General features: G+C 47.1%; 1 pseudogene; it reads left to right on the top strand.

The window, feature by feature from the left end:
* Positions 1-11,602: 11,602 nt before the first annotated feature.
* LOC142583724 (3'-5' RNA nuclease TATDN2 pseudogene) lies at positions 11,603-12,451 on the top strand (annotated as a pseudogene).
* Positions 12,452-18,907: the final 6,456 nt, after the last annotated feature.

Here is an 18,907-nt window from a genome sequence, read left to right as displayed (position 1 = left end):
CACAAAAACGTGACGTATGATGAGTACATAGCCTCCACTATGACCGATCTACACGCATATAAAAATCCTTTCTTAATGCAAAGAAGGGGTAAGGCGTGCAGACACGGACACAAGAGGAGAGAAGTAGACAACACGAACGCCGCACGGCGGCCCGCGAACGGCAAACTGCGAGCGGCGAGTTGCCGTGCGGACGCGTTTGAGTGTAACACTAGCCGGCCGACTCCGAAAGGAACCAGGATATGCGGCGTTCGTGTTGTCTGCTTCTCTCCTCGCATAGTTCGGCAGCTCGGAACGGTCTCTCGTTCGCTTGGCCTTTCTCAATGTGAGGGCCCGCCCACGTTACCGGCACGGAAACTCGCCGCACGCCGTTTTCCGTTCGCGGGCCCCCGTGCGACGGCGGTTTTGCTCGCGAACGGCGAGATTTCCTTGCCGTAGAGAAGACGGGCCCGGGGCCCATTTGTGCGGCATCCGTACGGCGAAGCGGCCAATCAGCGACCGAGGAGTGGTCACTCAGGCACCGACGGCAGCTTCACCGCCTCTGATCGTTCGGCGCCGCCGATATCGTCGCTAGGCCTTTTCCGGTTCACTGCAAAGCTAAATCTTACGGCACTTCGGAATAAATCACCGACTCTCACAAGCCGCAATATTTTGTTACCGTTGTTGTCGCTTTTCGCAATAATTATAATAATCGCGACATGCACTTCGAATCGCCAGTTGTTGACCTCTGCTGGCAGAGCACGCATATGCGCGAGCAGACGACGCAGCATAGTTTTACGTCACTAATTTTTGTGGCCCACATGACCAAGCCATGTTGTATTTCCTTCTCTGTGACGTCATAGCATCCCCCGGAGCCCAGAAACCGAAACCGAAATCGCTCGGTATAATAATGTTATTAAATTATTTATCGGATATATATGAATCCCGCTGTGTGTATCGCGCTCCCTGAAGCATGACGCAACGTTTGAATTAACAAACGCATGAACGAAAATTTTGATGTCTCCACCCCTTTAAGCCACTTGAACAAATAAGAGCAATGCAAACAGAGTGACATGCCCCTGTTAGACGGCGTGATTCCCGGTAGTTGTGCTGCCCCTACTGTTCTTTCCAGCCTGTTGAGATGAATAATGCCACTGTGAGAAGGCCCAAAATACTCTGTTGGGCAGACACCATCGAGCATGAATGGCCCTGTGATGAAATAACAGTAGTCTGGGCACGCTTGAAAGGCACCTTTAGCAGTCTGCTTTTCAAAGCACAGTCATGTGTAGCCATGTATAGATGAAATGGCAGTAGTCAATGCGAAATTACCTGCCACTTTTAGGAGCTTGTGTACAAAAAGCACATTCATGTGGCTGCATTCTTTATTTGGGTTTTATCTGGCTCAGGGCAAGTACTAATGCGAATGACAGAACAATTATGAAACATCATTAGCTTAGTGAGGCCCAAAATACTCATTCGACTATTAATAGCAGTAGTCGAGGGCACGCTTGAAAAGGCACCATTAGCAGTCTGCACTTCAAAACACAGTCATGTCGTAGTCATTGAAAGTGCAACGGCAGTAGTCACCGTGAAATTTACCGCCACATTTAGCAACTTGCATGCAAGAAGCACATTCATGTGGCTGCATTCTTTATTTGGGATTTATCTGGCTCAGGCAAGTAATGCGAATAAGAGAACAATTATCAAACATCATTCGTCATTAGCTTAGTGAGGCCCAAAGTACTCATTCGAGTAGCTATTTATAGCAGTAGTCAAGGGCACGCTTTAAAGGCACCGTTAGCAGTCTGCACTTCAAAGTGAAGTCATGTCGTAGTCATTGTAGGTGAAATGGCAGTAGTCAATGCGAAACTGACTGCCACTTTTAACGGCTTGCATGCAAGAAGCACATTCATGTGGCTGCATTCTTTATTTGGGATTTATCTCGCTCAGGCAAGTAATGCGAGTAAGAGAACAATTATCAAACATCATTCGTCATTAGCTTAGTGAGGCCCAAAGTACTCATTCGAGTAGCTATTTGTAGCAGTAGTCAAGGGCACGCTTTAAAGGCACCGTTAGCAGTCTGCACTTCAAAGTGAAGTCATGTCGTAGTCATTGTAGGTGAAATGGCAGTAGTCAATGCGAAACTGACTGCCACTTTTAACGGCTTGCATGCAAGAAGCACATTCATGTGGCTGCATTCTTTATATGGGATTTATCTGGCTCATGCAAGTAATGCGAATAAGAGAACAATAATCAAACATTAGCTTAGTGAGGCCCAAAATACTCGTTCGAGTAGCTATTAATAGCAGTAGTCAAGGGCACGCTTTATAGGCACCATTAGCAGTCTGCACTTCAAAGTGAAGTCATGTCGTAGTCATTGTAGGTGAAATGGCAGTAGTCAATGCGAAACTGACTGCCACTTTTAGCGGCTTGCATGCAAGAAGCACATTCATGTGGCTGCATTCTTTATATGGGATTTATCTGGCTCATGCAAGTAATGCGAATAAGAGAACAATTATGAAACATACATAGCTCAGTGAGGCCCAAAGTACTCATTCGAGCAGCTATTAATAGCAGTAGTCAAGGGCACACTTTAAAGGCACCATTAGCAGTCTGCACTTCAAAGTGAAGTCATGTTGTAGTCACTGTAGGTGAAATGGCAGTAGTCAATGCGAAACTGATTGCCACTTTTAGCAGCTTGCATGCAAGAAGCACATTCATGTGGCTGCATTCTATATTTGGGATTTATCTGGCTCAGGCAAGTAATGCGAATAAGAGAACAATTATCAAACATTAGCTTAGTGAGGCCCAAAATACTCGTTCGAGTAGGTATTAATAGCAGTAGTCAAGGGCACGCTTTAAAGGCACCGTTAGCAGTCTGCACTTCAGAGTCAAGTCATGTCGTAGTCATTGTAGGTGAAATGGCAGTAGTCAATGCGAAACTGATTGCCACTTTTAGCAGCTTGCATGCAAGAAGCACATTCATGTGGCTGCATTCTATATTTGGGATTTATCTGGCTCAGGCAAGTAATGCAAATAAGAGAACAATTATCAAACATTAGCTTAGTGAGGCCCAAAATACTCGTTCGAGTAGGTATTAATAGCAGTAGTCAAGGGCACGCTTTAAAGGCACCGTTAGCAGTCTGCACTTCAGAGTCAAGTCATGTCGTAGTCATTGTAGGTGAAATGGCAGTAGTCAATGCGAAACTGACTGCCACTTTTAACGGCTTGCATGCAAGAAGCACATTCATGTGGCTGCATTCTTTATTTGGGATTTATCTGGCTCATGCAAGTAATGCGAATAAGAGAACAATTATGAAACATACTTAGCTGAGTGAGGCCCAAAGTACTCATTCGAGCAGCTATTAATAGCAGTAGGCAAGGGCACACTTTAAAGGCACCATTAGCAGTCTGCACTTCAAAGTGAAGTCATGTTGTAGTCACTGTAGGTGAAATGGCAGTAGTCAATGCGAAACTGACTGCCACTTTTAGCAGCGTGCATGCAAGAAGCACATTCATGTGGCTGCATTCTATATTTGGGATTTATCTGGCTCAGGCAAGTAATGCGAATAAGAGAACAATTATCAAACATTAGCTTAGTGAGGCCCAAAATACTCGTTCGAGTAGGTATTAATAGCAGTAGTCAAGGGCCTGCTTTAAAGACACCGTTAGCAGTCTGCACTTCAAAGTGAAGTCATGTCGTAGTCATTGTAGGTGAAATAGCAGTAGTCAATGCGAAACTGATTGCCACTTTTAGCAGCTTGCATGCAAGAAGCACATTCATGTGGCTGCATTCATTATTTGGGATCTATATGGCTCAGGCAAGTAATGCAAGTAAGAGAACAATTATCAAACATCATTCGTCATTAGCTTAGTGAGGCCCAAAGTACTCATTCGAGTAGCTATTTATAGCAGTAGTCAAGGGCACGCTTTAAAGGCACCGTTAGCAGTCTGCACTTCAGAGCCAAGTCATGTCGTAGTCATTGTAGGTGAAATGGCAGTAGTCAATGCGAAACTTACTGCCAATTTTAGCAGCTTGCATGCAAGAAGCACATTCATGTGGCTGCATTCTATATTTGGGATTTATCTGGCTCAGGCAAGTGATGCAAGTAAGAGAACAATTATCAAACATCATTCGTCATTAGCTTAGTGAGGCCCAAAGTACTCATTCGTGCAGCTATTTATAGCAGTAGTCAAGGGCACGCTTTAAAGGCACCGTTAGCAGTCTGCACTTCAGAGCCAAGTCATGTCATAGTCATTGTAGGTGAAATGGCAGTAGTCAATGCGAAACTTACTGCCAATTTTAGCAGCTTGCATGCAAGAAACACATTCATGTGGCTGCATTCTATATTTGGGATTTATCTGGCTCAGGCAAGTAATGCGAATAAGAGAACAATTATCAAACATTAGCTTAGTGAGGCCCAAAATACTCGTTTGAGTAGGTATTAATAGCAGTAGTCAAGGGCCTGCTTTAAGAGCACCGTTAGCAGTCTGCATTTCAAAGTGAAGTCATGTCGTAGTCATTGTAGGTGAAATGGCAGTAGTCAATGCGAAACTGATTGCCACTTTTAGCAGCTTGCATGCAAGAAGCACATTCATGTGGCTGCATTCATTATTTGGGATCTATATGGCTCATGCAAGTAATGCGAATAAGAGAACAATTATGAAACATACTTAGCTCAGTGAGGCCCAAAGTACTCATTCGAGCAGCTATTAATAGCAGTAGTCAAGGGCACACTTTAAAGGCACCATTAGCAGTCTGCACTTCAAAGTGAAGTCATGTCGTAGTCACTGTAGGTGAAATGGCAGTAGTCAATGCGAAACTGACTGCCACATTTAGCAGCTTGCATGCAAGAAGCACATTCATGTGGCTGCATTCTATATTTGGGATTTATCTGGCTCAGGCAAGTAATGCGAATAAGAGAACAATTATCAAACATTAGCTTAGTGAGGCCCAAAATACTCGTTTGAGTAGGTAGTAATAGCAGTAGTCAATGGCCTGCTTTAAAAGCACCGTTAGCAGTCTGCACTTCAAAGTGAAGTCATGTCGTAGTAATTGTAGTTGAAATGGCAGTAGTCAATGCGAAACTGATTGCCACTTTTAGCAGCTTGCCTGCAAGAAGCACATTCATGTGGCTGCATTCATTATTTGGGATCTATATGGCTCAGGCAATTAATGCGAATAAGAAAACAATTATCAAACATCATTCGTCATTAGCTTAGTGAGACCCAAAGTACTCATTCGAGTAGCTATTTATAGCAGTAGTCAAGGGCACGCTTTAAAGGCACCGTTAGCAGTCTGCACTTCAAAGTGAAGTCATGTTGTAGTCACTGTAGGTGCAATGGCAGTAGTCAATGCGAAACTGACTGCCACTTTTAGCAGCTTGCATGCAAGAAGCACATTCATGTGGCTGCATTCTATATTTGGGATTTATCTGGCTCAGGCAAGTAATGCGAATAAAAGAACAATTATGAAACATTAGCTTAGTGAGGCCCAAAATACTCATTCAAGTAGCTATTTATAGCAGTAGTCAAGGGCACGCTTTAAAGGCACCGTTAGCAGTCTGCACTTCAGAGTCAAGTCATGTCGTAGTCATTTTAGGTGAAATGGCAGTAGTCAATGCGAAACTGAGTACCACTTTTAGCGGCTTGCATGCAAGAAGCACATTCATGTGGCTGCATTCTTTATTTGGGATTTATCTGCCTCAGGCAAGTAATGCGAATAAGAGAACAATTATCAAACATCATTTGTCATTAGCTTAGTGAGGCCCAAAATACTCATTCAAGTAGCTATTTATAGCAGTAGTCAAGGGCACGCTTTAAAGGCACCGTTAGCAGTCTGCACTTCAGAGTCAAGTCATGTCGTAGTCATTGTAGGTGAAATGGCAGTAGTCAATGCGAAACTGATTGCCACTTTTAGCAGCTTGCATGCAAGAAGCACATCCATGTGGCTGCATTCATTATTTGGGATCTATATGGCTCAGGCAATTAATGCGAATAAGAGAACAATTATCAAACATCATTCGTCATTAGCTTAGTGAGGCCCAAAGTACTCATTCGAGTAGCTATTTATAGCAGTAGTCAAGGGCACGCTTTAAAGGCACAGTTAGCAGTCTGCACTTCAGAGTAAAGTCATGTCGTAGTCATTGTAGGTGAAATGGCAGTAGTCAATGCGAAACTGACTGCCACTTTTAGCGGGTTGCATGCAAGAAGCACATTCATGTGGCTGCATTCCTTATTTGGGATTTATCTGGCTCAGGCAAGTAATGCGAGTAAGAGAACCATTATCAAACATCATTCGTTATTAGCTTAGTGAGGCCCAAAGTACTCATTCGAGCAGCTATTTATAGCAGTAGTCAAGGGCACGCTTTAAAGGTGCCGTTAGCAGTCTGCACTTCAGAGTCAAGTCATGTCGTAGTCATTGTAGGTGAAATGGCAGTAGTCAATGTGAAACTGACTGCCACTTTTAGCAGCTTGCATGCAAGAAGCACATTCATGTGGCTGCATTCTATATTTGGGATTTATCTGGCTCAGGCAAGTAATACGAATAAGAGAACAATTATCAAACATTAGCTTAGTGAGGCCCAAAATACTCATTCAAGTAGCTATTTATAGCAGTAGTCAAGGGCACGCTTTAAAGGCACCGTTAGCAGTCTGCACTTCAGAGTCAAGTCATGTCGTAGTCATTGTAGGTGAAATGGCAGTAGTCAATGCGAAACTGACTACCACTTTTAGCGGCTTGCATGCAAGAAGCAAATTCATGTGGCTGCATTCTTTATTTGGGATTTATCTGGCTCAGGCAAGTAATGCGAATAAGAGAACAATTATCAAACATCATTTGTCATTAGCTTAGTGAGGCCCAAAGTACTCATTCGAGTAGCTATTTATAGCAGTAGTCAAGGGCACGCTTTACAGGCACCGTTAGCAGTCTGCACTTCAGAGTCAAGTCATGTCGTAGTCATTGTAGGTGAAATGGCAGTAGTCAATGCAAAACTGACTGCCACTTTTAGCAGCTTGCATTTAAGAAGCACATTCATGTGGCTGCATTCTATATTTGGGATTTATCTGGCTCAGGCAAGTAATGCGAATAAGAGAACAATTATCAAACATTAGCTTAGTGAGGCCCAAAATACTCGTTTGAGTAGGTATTAATAGCAGTAGTCAATGGCCTGCTTTAAAAGCACCGTTAGCAGTCTGCACTTCAGAGTCAAGTCATGTCGTAGTCATTGTAGGTGAAATGGCAGTAGTCAATGCGAAACTGATTGCCACTTTTAGCAGCTTGCATGCAAGAAGCACATTCATGTGGCTGCATTCATTATTTGGGATCTATATGGCTCAGGCAATTAATGCGAATAAGAGAACAATTATCAAACATCATTCGTCATTAGCTTAGTGAGGCCCAAAGTACTCATTCGAGTAGCTATTTATAGCAGTAGTCAAGGGCACGCTTTAAAGGCACCGTTAGCAGTCTGCACTTCAGAGTCAAGTCATGTCGTAGTCATTGTAGGTGAAATGGCAGTAGTCAATGCGAAACTGACTGCCCCTTTTAGCGGCTTGCATGCAAGAAGCACATCCATGTGGCTGCATTCATAATTTGGGATTTCTATGGCTCAGGCAAGTAATGCGAATAAGAGAACAATTATCAAACATCATTCGTCATTAGCTTAGTGAGGCCCAAAGTACTCATTCGAGTAGCTATTTATAGCAGTAGTCAAGGGCACGCTTTAAAGGCACCGTTAGCAGTGTGCACTTCAGAGTCAAGTCATGTCGTAGTCATTGTAGGTGAAATGGCAGTAGTCAATGCGAAACTGACTGCCACTTTTAGCAGCTTGCATGCAAGAAGCACATTCATGTGGCTGCATTCTATATTTGGGATTTATCTGGCTCAGGCAAGTAATGCGAATAAGAGAACAATTATCAAACATTAGCTTGGTGAGGCCCAAAATACTCGTTCGAGTAGGTATTAATAGCAGTAGTCAAGGGCCTGCTTTAAAGGCACCGTTAGCAGTCTGCACTTCAAAGTGAAGTCATGTCGTAGTCATTGTAGGTGAAATGGCAGTAGTCAATGCGAAACTGATTGCCACTTTTAGCAGCTTGCATGCAAGAAGCACATCCATGTGGCTGCATTCATTATTTGGGATCTATATGGCTCAGGCAATTAATGCGAATAAGAGAACAATTATCAAACATCATTCGTCATTAGCTTAGTGAGGCCCAAAGTACTCATTCGAGTAGCTATTTATAGCAGTAGTCAAGGGCACGCTTTCAAGGCACAGTTAGCAGTCTGCACTTCAGAGTCAAGTCATGTCGTAGTCATTGTAGGTGAAATGGCAGTAGTCAATGCGAAACTGACTGCCACTTTTAGCGGGTTGCATGCAAGAAGCACATTCATGTGGCTGCATTCCTTATTTGGGATTTATCTGGCTCAGGCAAGTAATGCGAGTAAGAGAACCATTATCAAACATCATTCGTTATTAGCTTAGTGAGGCCCAAAGTACTCATTCGAGCAGCTATTTATAGCAGTAGTCAAGGGCCTGCTTTAAAGGCACCGTTAGCAGTCTGCACTTCAAAGTGAAGTCATGTCGTAGTCATTGTAGGTGAAATGGCAGTAGTCAATGCGAAACTGATTGCCACTTTTAGCAGCTTGCATGCAAGAAGCACATCCATGTGGCTGCATTCATTATTTGGGATCTATATGGCTCAGGCAATTAATGCGAATAAGAGAACAATTATCAAACATCATTCGTCATTAGCTTAGTGAGGCCCAAAGTACTCATTCGAGTAGCTATTTATAGCAGTAGTCAAGGGCACGCTTTAAAGGCACAGTTAGCAGTCTGCACTTCAGGGTCAAGTCATGTCGTAGTCATTGTAGGTGAAATGGCAGTAGTCAATGCGAAACTGACTGCCACTTTTAGCGGGTTGCATGCAAGAAGCACATTCATGTGGCTGCATTCCTTATTTGGGATTTATCTGGCTCAGGCAAGTAATGCGAGTAAGAGAACCATTATCAAACATCATTCGTTATTAGCTTAGTGAGGCCCAAAGTACTCATTCGAGCAGCTATTTATAGCAGTAGTCAAGGGCACGCTTTAAAGGCGCCGTTAGCAGTCTGCACTTCAGAGTCAAGTCATGTCGTAGTCATTGTAGGTGAAATGGCAGTAGTCAATGTGAAACTGACTGCCACTTTTAGCAGCTTGCATGCAAGAAGCACATTCATGTGGCTGCATTCTAAATTTGGGATTTATCTGGCTCAGGCAAGTAATACGAATAAGAGAACAATTATCAAACATTAGCGTAGTGAGGCCCAAAATACTCGTTCGAGTAGGTATTCATACCAGTAGTCAAGGGCACGCTTTAAAGGCACCGTTAGCAGTTTAGCAGTCTGCACTTCAAATCGCAGTGATGCCGTAGCTATTGTTTAATTTGTTTATCTGACTGGGCAAGGAACATGAATGCAAGCACAATTATTCACCCGGAACAGCTCCGCTACCATTGTTTGTACTAAAAGACGCTTACTAAAGTTGAATGTGCTTTATTGAGGCAATTCTTTAATTCAGAAGCCGTTGGCATAGCAATGGCCATATCCATACAATGTCGTTGGTAAAGTAATAAATGGTGAAAGTTGCAAAAGCTCTCAGCGCACTGCTTTTCTGGTCTCTATACTGAAAAATGTTTTTGCAACGATGAAAGAGTCAGACAGGAAATGACACCCCATTGCCTGACGTTAGTCGTTTTGAAAATTTGTACCAGCATATATTACAGGCAGCGAAACCGTCAGTTTACTAAGACTGGAAGCATGAGAAATGCCAGACCATAGCAAGGTGCTGTTTCATAATATGGTAACCTTTCATGTGCACTTCTGGTGAGCTGCCACATGCACTGGTGCATAAACATGAAGGGGGGTAAGAGGCAAAGTTACTCTGCAACCCACATGACACTTTTAATAAAATGTGGCAGTAAACCCTTCTGTTTTCATAGCTGATGGAAATTTGTTTTGTGCAAGTTGGTTAATCACATTGCTGCAACAAGAAGCAAGCACAGAAAACACAGCGAGGAGGCAGATTGATAACACAAGGAAGAACAGTGAGAAAGGCTTTAATGAGATGGAAAAGTCCAGCCCTGCTGTTTACAGGAGCTGGTGCTTTGAATGAGAAGAGCTAATGAATATGTGTAAAATGACTTTGCTGAAAGAAAGCTTGCAAAAACAAATGCTAACATAACATGAAAGGACAGAAATAAGAGTAAGCGCAAACACGCATGGAAGCAGGCACATATTCACACACAAACTCCAAACTAAGAAAATTTGAAATATAACAAAATGGGGGAAATAAAAAATTAGACAAACGCAAAAAAACATACACACACACACATTTACAAACAGACGCGTGTAGAGGTATTAGGAGCGGGTTCACAAGCTGATGTGCCCACCTTCTCGCTTGTTTGTTTTTTCTTCTTCTTTTTACCGTTCTCTTAACACTGTCTTGGGAATTTTTAATAGTAACATATCACGAGAACCGAAAAGCAGCGCGGAGCTGTGTTGTGAGAAAGCATATCGAGCGCTGGCAGCACACCTTACGCGTAATTGTGTCACAGCATTACAGCTTGCGCATGCAGTGAGCACTAGTGGGCAGCAATCAAGCGACGGTGCTATACAACGCTCGAACACCGCCGCTAGGCGCTCGGCTACCTCACTGCTGACAACGATCGTTCACGCTAAGTTGACGGCAACAAATCTTTGCGTTGGAGGCTGCTTTTGCAAATATTTTCTGTTAAGGCACTCGTACGTTTGTTTCATGCACGCACGCTTTTCTCATTTCTCCTGAGAATGGTTTTGCTCCATCACTTCACCCCTTCCGAATAAAAACGCAGCGACACAGTACACGCACACCCACAGTACGCACCAGACTTTGGCAAACTTTCCTCGTCGTAACTTCACTCGCGAGCGAAACAAAATAACACGGAACACGAACACGCAAGATGTGTGCTTGTAGCGGTGCGTCGCCGCAGGATTCTGTTTTCGGGCAAAGCGTGGCGCGGCAAAAGCGATGCTTGCTGCAATGTTTCTTCGCCGGATAACGGCTCAAAATAAACGCAAGCGGCACAAATGATGCATCGTAAACTCGCAGTAATATTTCCGGCATGACAGACCATCACAAACACTTCGGGAATTCACTCTGACGAGGGGCTAACGCACACAGCTGACGCGACTTGGCCCCGTTGAAGCGCGGGCGGCCATCCTCTCCGTCGGCGGGGTTACCGGCCGTCCGGCTCATGACGTCAGTCCAGAGTGCGCGCCTGGATGCTCGTGTGCATCCGCCTCGGAGGAGAAAAAGGCCTCTTGTTTCTTAAGTTCTACCTGACTATAGTCTTTCCAATATCTTTGGTTTATTTCTTTTAATTTGCGTTTCTAATTTTTAATTAAGAATTTCTCTGAGCTACCTCCAGCCGCCCGATTCTTGGCCTATCCCCCTTGGTGGGGGCGAGCCATAGTAGAAGTTCATCATCATCATCAGCTCAGGCTGTACAGTTCCAACGAGAAGGAGGCCGATCTCGACTCTCCGGTAGCACCGAGTGCCTGCTTCGGCTGCCGCGCGTCGCCCTAGTTGTAGGCTCATCTTAAGTCACGATGGCATGGCCGGCCCAGCAGAGCAAGAAGTGGCCCTACACGGTGGCTTCGAAGACAGGGCTCATCGACTCGCACTGCCATCTAGACTACCTGTTCAGCAAGGCGAACCACTTCGGCAGCTACGCCGACTACCGGCACGACAACCAGCAAACTTTCCCAGACTGCTACGAAGGCTGCGTGGCCAACTTCTGCAACCCGGTCACCTTCAAGCTGGAGTACATGTGGGACGCGCTGCTCTCCGAGGACAAGGTGTGGGGCGCGTTCGGTGTCCATCCCAAGATGGCGGCCGAGTACAACGACCAGATCGAGCAGCAACTGCTGCACGCGCTCCAGCACCCAAGCGTGGTGGCATTTGGTGAGATCGGCCTCGACTACTCGGACAAGAACCGAGACGTGCAGCAGCAGGTGTTCCGCACGCAGTTGCAGCTCGCCACGAGCCGCGGGCTGCCTCTGGTCATCCACTCCCGCAACGCCACGGCGGACACCGTACGCATCCTGCGCGAGATGGTGCCCTCGAACTACATGGTTCACGTGCACTGCTTCAGCGGTAGCTGGCGCGAGGCGCGCCAGTGGCTCGACCCGTTTCCCCACCTCTGCCTCGGACTGACGCCCAAGCTGGAGTCTTCCGGCGAGCTGGCCGACGCGGCACGCAACATCCCGCTGGACCGGCTGCTTCTGGAGACGGACGCGCCTTTCTTCCTGCCCAAGGACGAGCAAAGAAAGGGCGCGGTCGCCCACCCCGGTATGGTCATCCACGTGGCCACGCAGCTGGCCAACCTCCGAAATATCTCCGTCGACGAGGTCCTGGAGGCGGTGCGCCTCAACACGCAGCGCGTGTACGGCATCTGAGACTCAAATTGCCCAGCAGTGTCGGGCTCGTCGTCAGCAGCGCCATTCGGTAATGGTGGACGTGCAATGCATTGTGCAGCTATAGTGCAGCGTGCCGCACACTGCATTGGCTGCTTCCCGACGAGAATGCAGTGCTAGTAAAATTGTTTTGAAGGCGTCCTATGGGATGTTCACTACGGACTCAGCGCGTCTAGGCTTGCGCCATGCTCATGACTGAATGCTTAACATTTATTACCCCGTTCGATGTAGAGTGTCTTACGAAGATACATAGCCCTCCCATGTCTTTTTTTGTATTTTGTTATTAAGAAGAAAAGTTCTAACTATAGTGCACTGCGCTGCTGTAGGCCGTCGTATGAGTACTCGTTGGCATCAAAGACGTGCCAAGGGCCTAAAACGTTAATAGAGAATCGGCTGCGCCTAAAATATCACGATATTCGCACCAATTTCTACCTCAGTATAATCCTCAGTTTGAAGTGAAAACTGTCGTGCAAAATGAATTCTTGAAAAAAATAACCATAACTTAGTAAATGCGTGGTAGGAACTAAAACCCCTCCATCCACGCGCCACCGCCGCTTTCTTAAGTAGCGACAACCTTTGATGTGCGCCGCCTTTTCCCCTCAGACCAAATCCGGTTCCGGCATTTCCGGTTTCAAGATTTCCGGTCCCGGCGTTCCGCGTCCTGGAGTTGCGCTGCGGGAATTTCTGCTTTGATTGCTGTTAGACCATGGTGAGACCCCCGCGCGTGCTTAGCAGCCGGCGCTAATCTGAGTAGCTCGCTCTGAGTAGTTCGCGGTCGCTGTTTTCCAAACGTACGAAAAACGGCAGTGGTCTCCAAGCACCCAGGCACTACATTCCACTGTACGCTGTCTCTCGTGGCACAACCCGTCGCAGGTTGACGCGAAGCAGCGAACACGGCCAGATCGCCGATTACAATAGGCGGTGGTTCTTTAATGGAATCGCATTAACAGTTTAAACCGCAGCTGGTGCAATTAAAGCCTCTCTGTCGATGCGAAAGTAAACGACGCTAAAGAAACAGCCTCACTTCCACTGGGAACAGGAAGCTGAAGCTACGTAAGTTCCGCTTGACGCCGGAAGCTAAAGGGGTAAGTGGGAGAGGAGCGGGGAGGAGGAGGGTAGGTTGGCGGTTCTTAACTTGGTCGGCGGAAACGTGGATGGAGGGGCTTTAGTAGGAACTACTTTCTGCAGGCCTACCAATGTTGTCGAACACAAATATAGGTCGCCTCCACTAAAACCCCTCCATCCACGCGCCACCGCCGCTTTCTTAAGTAGCGACAACCTTTGTGCGCCGCCTTTCCCCCTCACACCAAATCCGGTTCCGGCACTTCCAGTTTCAAGATTTCCGGTTTTGGCGTTTCCGCTTCCTGGAGTTACGCTGCGGGAATTTCCACTTTGACGGCCGCGCGTGCTTAGCAGAGCTGTGGCAGTCACCATGAGAAGAATGCAAAGGGGACAAGCTGTTGTATTCCGCTGAACTAGTAGTTCGCGGTCCCTGTTTTCCAAATGCACGAAAAACGGCAGTAGTCTCCGAGCACCCAGGCACTACATTCCGCTGTATGTTGTCTCTCGTGGGACAACCCATCATAGGTTGACGCGAAGCAGCGAACACGATCACATCGCTGATTACAATAGGCGGTGGTTCTTGGATGGAATCGCATTCACAGTTTAAACCGCAGCTGGTGCAATTAAAGCCTCTCCATCGACGCGAAAGTAAACAACGCTAAAAAAACATAGCGTCACTTCCACTCGGAACAGGAAGCTGCAGCTACGTAGGTTCCGCTTGACGCCGGAAGCAAGGGGGTGAATGGGAGAGGAGCGCGGAGGAGGAGGGTATGTTGGCGGTACTTAACCTGGTCGGCGGAAACATGCATGGAGGGGCTTTAGCCTCCACTATACTGAACTTACCTAGATAGAAAAAGTTATAATTCGAATATACGTTAACCGATGTCCTTTTTTAGAAAAAACTTTGAAAGTAGCACTCATTTATTTGCCGTAAGCTTGGCGACTAAATCTCGCTCGCCAATGCCACATGATCCATTCTCGTCGGAACTGCCAAAGATGTCTTCCTCGTCGAATTAATGCTTCGCGGGCGTCTTCGGCACCCCAATTAAATAACCAATCGGCGGACCAAGCTACGTTTCTTCCAACAGGTTTCCGAAATTTAGCGAGGGTGTTTTTCAGCATTGTCGCTTGTATTAGTGTAATTTGCACGACTTGGAAAATAATCGAACTAGTTGTAATGGAATTTAGCTGTGTACACAGAGTCGGAAAGCAAACTAGTGGACAGGTCGAATGTTCCAACTTTGGAAGGAGCATTGGTTGCAGTAGCTTCTAAATTTCTCGCGAGCAAATAAACCGACAACTCGCAGCGCTGAATGTAAAGATAGCATCTTGTGCTTACACTGCATGCTAAACTATTGGGAACGAGCTCCTCCACTGGAAAAGCTGGCGCCACCGTCGGTGTGACGTGGCATGAGGGATCACGTGGACACAGCGGCCACGTCGGCTGCTTTGGAAGCGCCGAAGCGAACTGAAAACAAAAGTTTGAAGTCCCACTTGGCTGCGGTTCAGATTAAGTGGTGAGGTTTTCCCGCCTTGGGTATCTACTTGAAAGTACTATAATAGGTAGTGGCTGCTTTTTGAGGCATGCAGCATGGTAGGCTACTGCTCGGTGCAGCAGTGCCAAACGTACGCAACGGAGCTTGGTGTCAGCCTTATTTATTCCCACGTAGCCGCAGGACAAGAAGCTGAGTGAAGCTTGGCTCGCGAAACTTAGAACCGGCAAACAGCCATCGGCTGCAAATCGGCTATGCAGCAAGCACAGACGCGAGGAAGATTTCTGCTACGGCGTCGGGACTACTATGTTCGGTGAGTAGCAGAAAACGCGCAGTGAGACGCTCGCCCGCTGCCCGGCTAATGGCATGACGCTTTATTTGGACTATGAACCTGTTGATGCTAGAGTCTGGCAAGTTCACTGCAGAGTGAAGGGAGTGGTAGCAAGCACATTAAAAAAAGGCTTGGTACATGTTTGTGTTATGAATTAATGTGCTGGATTATGAAAAATAAGCCGCGGGAAATCGCACGCTGAGAAGACCGATAAACATGCAGTGCGACGCAACTTGAGAAAGAATATTGAAACGTCAAATAATTTAGAAGAAAAAAGAGTGAATCGTCGCAACGGCGCATCACAGTCGCCGTGGGCGTCGAAGTCTCTATAACGAAATTATTTTTGAACAGCTCTGATAGCGTCCACGCAAAAATGGTTGTTTGTGTACTGTGAAATGCTCATTATTCTACGGCCTAAAGCTCACGGCACGGTGCGAAAACGCGCTCGCAGCGAAAGCATAACATATGTGCACGGACATACATGCAGACGCACAGTCGGTCGCTGCGAACCCGTGCGATCGCTTCATTGAGGCTTCATTCTGTTATGCTCCAGTCGGTTACACAGAGGGCCCACTATAAGAACATATTTCACATAGTTTGCTCTCAGCGTTTGCCTACCTTTCACGCAAGAAGCCGGTTCGGGAGACCCCATCGCGGCGACCGAATGCAGTGGCATTGACTGTACATATTCGGTAAAGAGATAGCGTCTGTAAACGATTCTGTGCTTTCAGTTTACTCAACAGTATTATTTTAACAGTAAAAAATTCCCTCGTTTTGAGATTACCTACAGAAATGTAGAGGAGGGCTGCCGCGTGGTGTTTTGCTTGAGCGCCGACAGCCAAACCTATAGGAGGAGCGCGCCGCGCTATCCCTTCGCAAGGGAGGCGCATATGACAGATGGCGACTGCGTAAGTCCTCGCCCCCAGTAAAGCATACCGTCAAAACGATTTGTCGTCCCGCGGCATAGCATATGTCATGATCACCTTCAGACCTTCCGAGCTGTAGTTATCGTTCCTGCTACCGCTGCCCGCGGACAAAAGTACACTACCGAGAATATTCCTGCTGCTTAGGGCATGACTAACAATAATGCAAGGGAATGAAGCTAAACAAAACCAAATGAAGCTTAAGCGTACACCGCTAATAGCGCCTGCCTAAACTAAGTACATTCTGCGATTTGAAACGCCACCAACATATTTGAAATATATACAAAGAAAGCAGTGGTACGTCCATTCAGCGGGAATAAGGAAGTCGTCCCGAGTGAAGTGTTTCCAATAAAGCAGCATAGTAGCGGTCATATTTTCTCAATGCGAAAGAGACTTATCCATGTCGGTCTCCAATGCGCGTTGGTTGCTTCTCTAAGGAAACAATGAATTTTACATTGCTGTCTTTCCCCCGCGATGACACGCCCTAATGGCACACAGCAAAATTCTTTCGACATCTGATTTTTCTTTACTTTTTCGGGCTTTTTCGCGGCGATATCACGACGATTTGAGATCTGCGAGGTAACGCTGCAGCGCACGCTGTACTGTGAGAACCTGAGGCTGAACCTAGATCGGCTGGTTCTCGGCGCGGCCGCTAGGGGATTAGCATTTATTTGGAGCCGCGAACAGAGAGAAAAAACTTTATTTTCATGTTAGGTGGTGTGGTGGAAGGACCCTCTGTCCAGAGCCTTGCTTGCGGCATTCTTCAGTGCAACACTGATAAACGCCGCAAGGTAACTTTGGTCGTCGGCGCTGGTTGCTTCTGTCAGCCACCCGGCATGGGGTTTAAGGGAAAGATTTGTATAGGCAGGCAGAAAAGGTGGAGGCGGTCCACGGGTCCAGAGGATATGGGATGTGTTCGGGCGTTCGCCACAGTATCGGGGAAGTGCATTCGTGCTGGCGTAGGGAGTGTTTCAGTCTGGGCCTGACGAATCGGTACACCCTGTTCACGGGTGAGCACTTTGCTGAGCTTGGGGAACTTGCGCCTCGCCTCTTGATAAGGCCGCAGAAGCAGGGGAGCACACCTTTTCATCTGGGCTGGTCCCGGAATGTAGGGTGCCTGGTTCAAAGTCTCGCAGGCGAGCTGGTTAGCTATTTCATTTCCAGGCAGCCCATCATGACCAGGTATCCAGATAGAGAGAGCAAGCAAAGAGAAGAAAGATAGGGAGGTCAACCAGACGACCATCTGGTTTGCTACCCTACACTGGGGGTTAGGCTAAGGGTGAATAGAAAGAATAAAATAGGAAGGAAGTGCTGAGTGTGTGCAGTGAAGCACCGTGACACCAAAGTGGAGTTCCATATATGTGGTGATCTGCGTTGATCACATCTGGGACGACCGAATGGCCAGTGGTCGTAGCCCGAATAGGAGGCTGCGGGTGAGCCATGGGGCTTACTCGAGAGTTGCAAGCACTGGATTAAGAGCATCCAGTATTTGCACTGCACTTCACGCTGACGGTGTACGCAACTTTCTGAAAAGTGCACGAAGGGTATTTATGAGCGACCGAAGCATCACAACCTCTTGCTGGTCTTCTTCGGACAATTTATGCGGAGTCGGCGCTGTGGACTCTACCTCGGTGCGCTGTATCTAGCTATAGTGTACTAGATTAGGTAGCTGTATCCTTTGATGTGACTGTGGGTCCGGCTGTGGCACCAGCTGTGGCATCGGCTGTGGCACCGGCTGTGGTATCGGTCGGGGCTCCGGCTGTGGCTTCACTTGTGGCGGGGGCTGCCGCTTTGGTAGCGTGGGCCAAGCTTCTGTATTGGTACAGTGCTCTAGAGTATTGGTGTTGGCTCTGCGCAGCGCGAGCAAACTCGCGTTCTCGCACACGGCACTTACGCGCCCCATCCCCATGCAATTGCGGCATTGGAGTGGCCTTCGGATAAATGGTCGTACGGGGTGTCTAAAGTTGCCCAAGTTGACGTGTAAGGGAAGCGATTGGCCCTTGAAGATTACCTTCACACAGCGGGATTCGCCGAGTCGAGACAAGTGAGTTATGGCGAAGCCATCAACGGCTGGCTTCACTAGAATAGGCAAGTCAGCGCTGGAGATGGAGACGTCCACGTCGTAAATGACGCCAGTAGTGGTGTCACTGTCCAGAGGAATATACGAGCGGACCTTCATGCCGCCAAGTTCCGTAACTTTGCTCAAAGTTCGCAGCGCAGTCTCATGTACACGTCAATAGCCAAGACATTTTTTTTCGTGTGTTGACTCTGACGTCCGCGACTTGATTTGGCGTCACTGCTTCAAGAAGCACCGAGACATACTGTCCGTTGAGTCACCTCAGGTTGACGGTAGCGAGTTCTAGTACAAATAGAATTGTACTGACTGAAGTATTCCGACTTGGTCCTACAGTCGACGTGCTTGAAGACAGGTAGGTCCTGGTGTTTCGTGTTTCTTGCGGCTACTCAAGCTGAAACTCGTCATCGGAGAAGTCCCCATTGCTGAGCGAGTAGACACTGGTATCGTCGCGGTCGGTGTCGCTCTGGAGGCCAGTGCGCCTCCTGGACGCAGCCACCACTGAAATCGCCATTCCCGGCAGAGGCGCGGGGACGTCAAGCTGCATCCGTGCCA

The sequence above is a fragment of the Dermacentor variabilis genome, chromosome 5 (genome assembly GCF_050947875.1).
Source record: "Dermacentor variabilis isolate Ectoservices chromosome 5, ASM5094787v1, whole genome shotgun sequence".
Lineage (NCBI taxonomy): Eukaryota > Metazoa > Arthropoda > Arachnida > Ixodida > Ixodidae > Dermacentor > Dermacentor variabilis.
The sequence above is the reverse complement of the archived record's forward strand: the minus strand, read 5'-3'. Positions and strand labels throughout refer to the sequence as shown.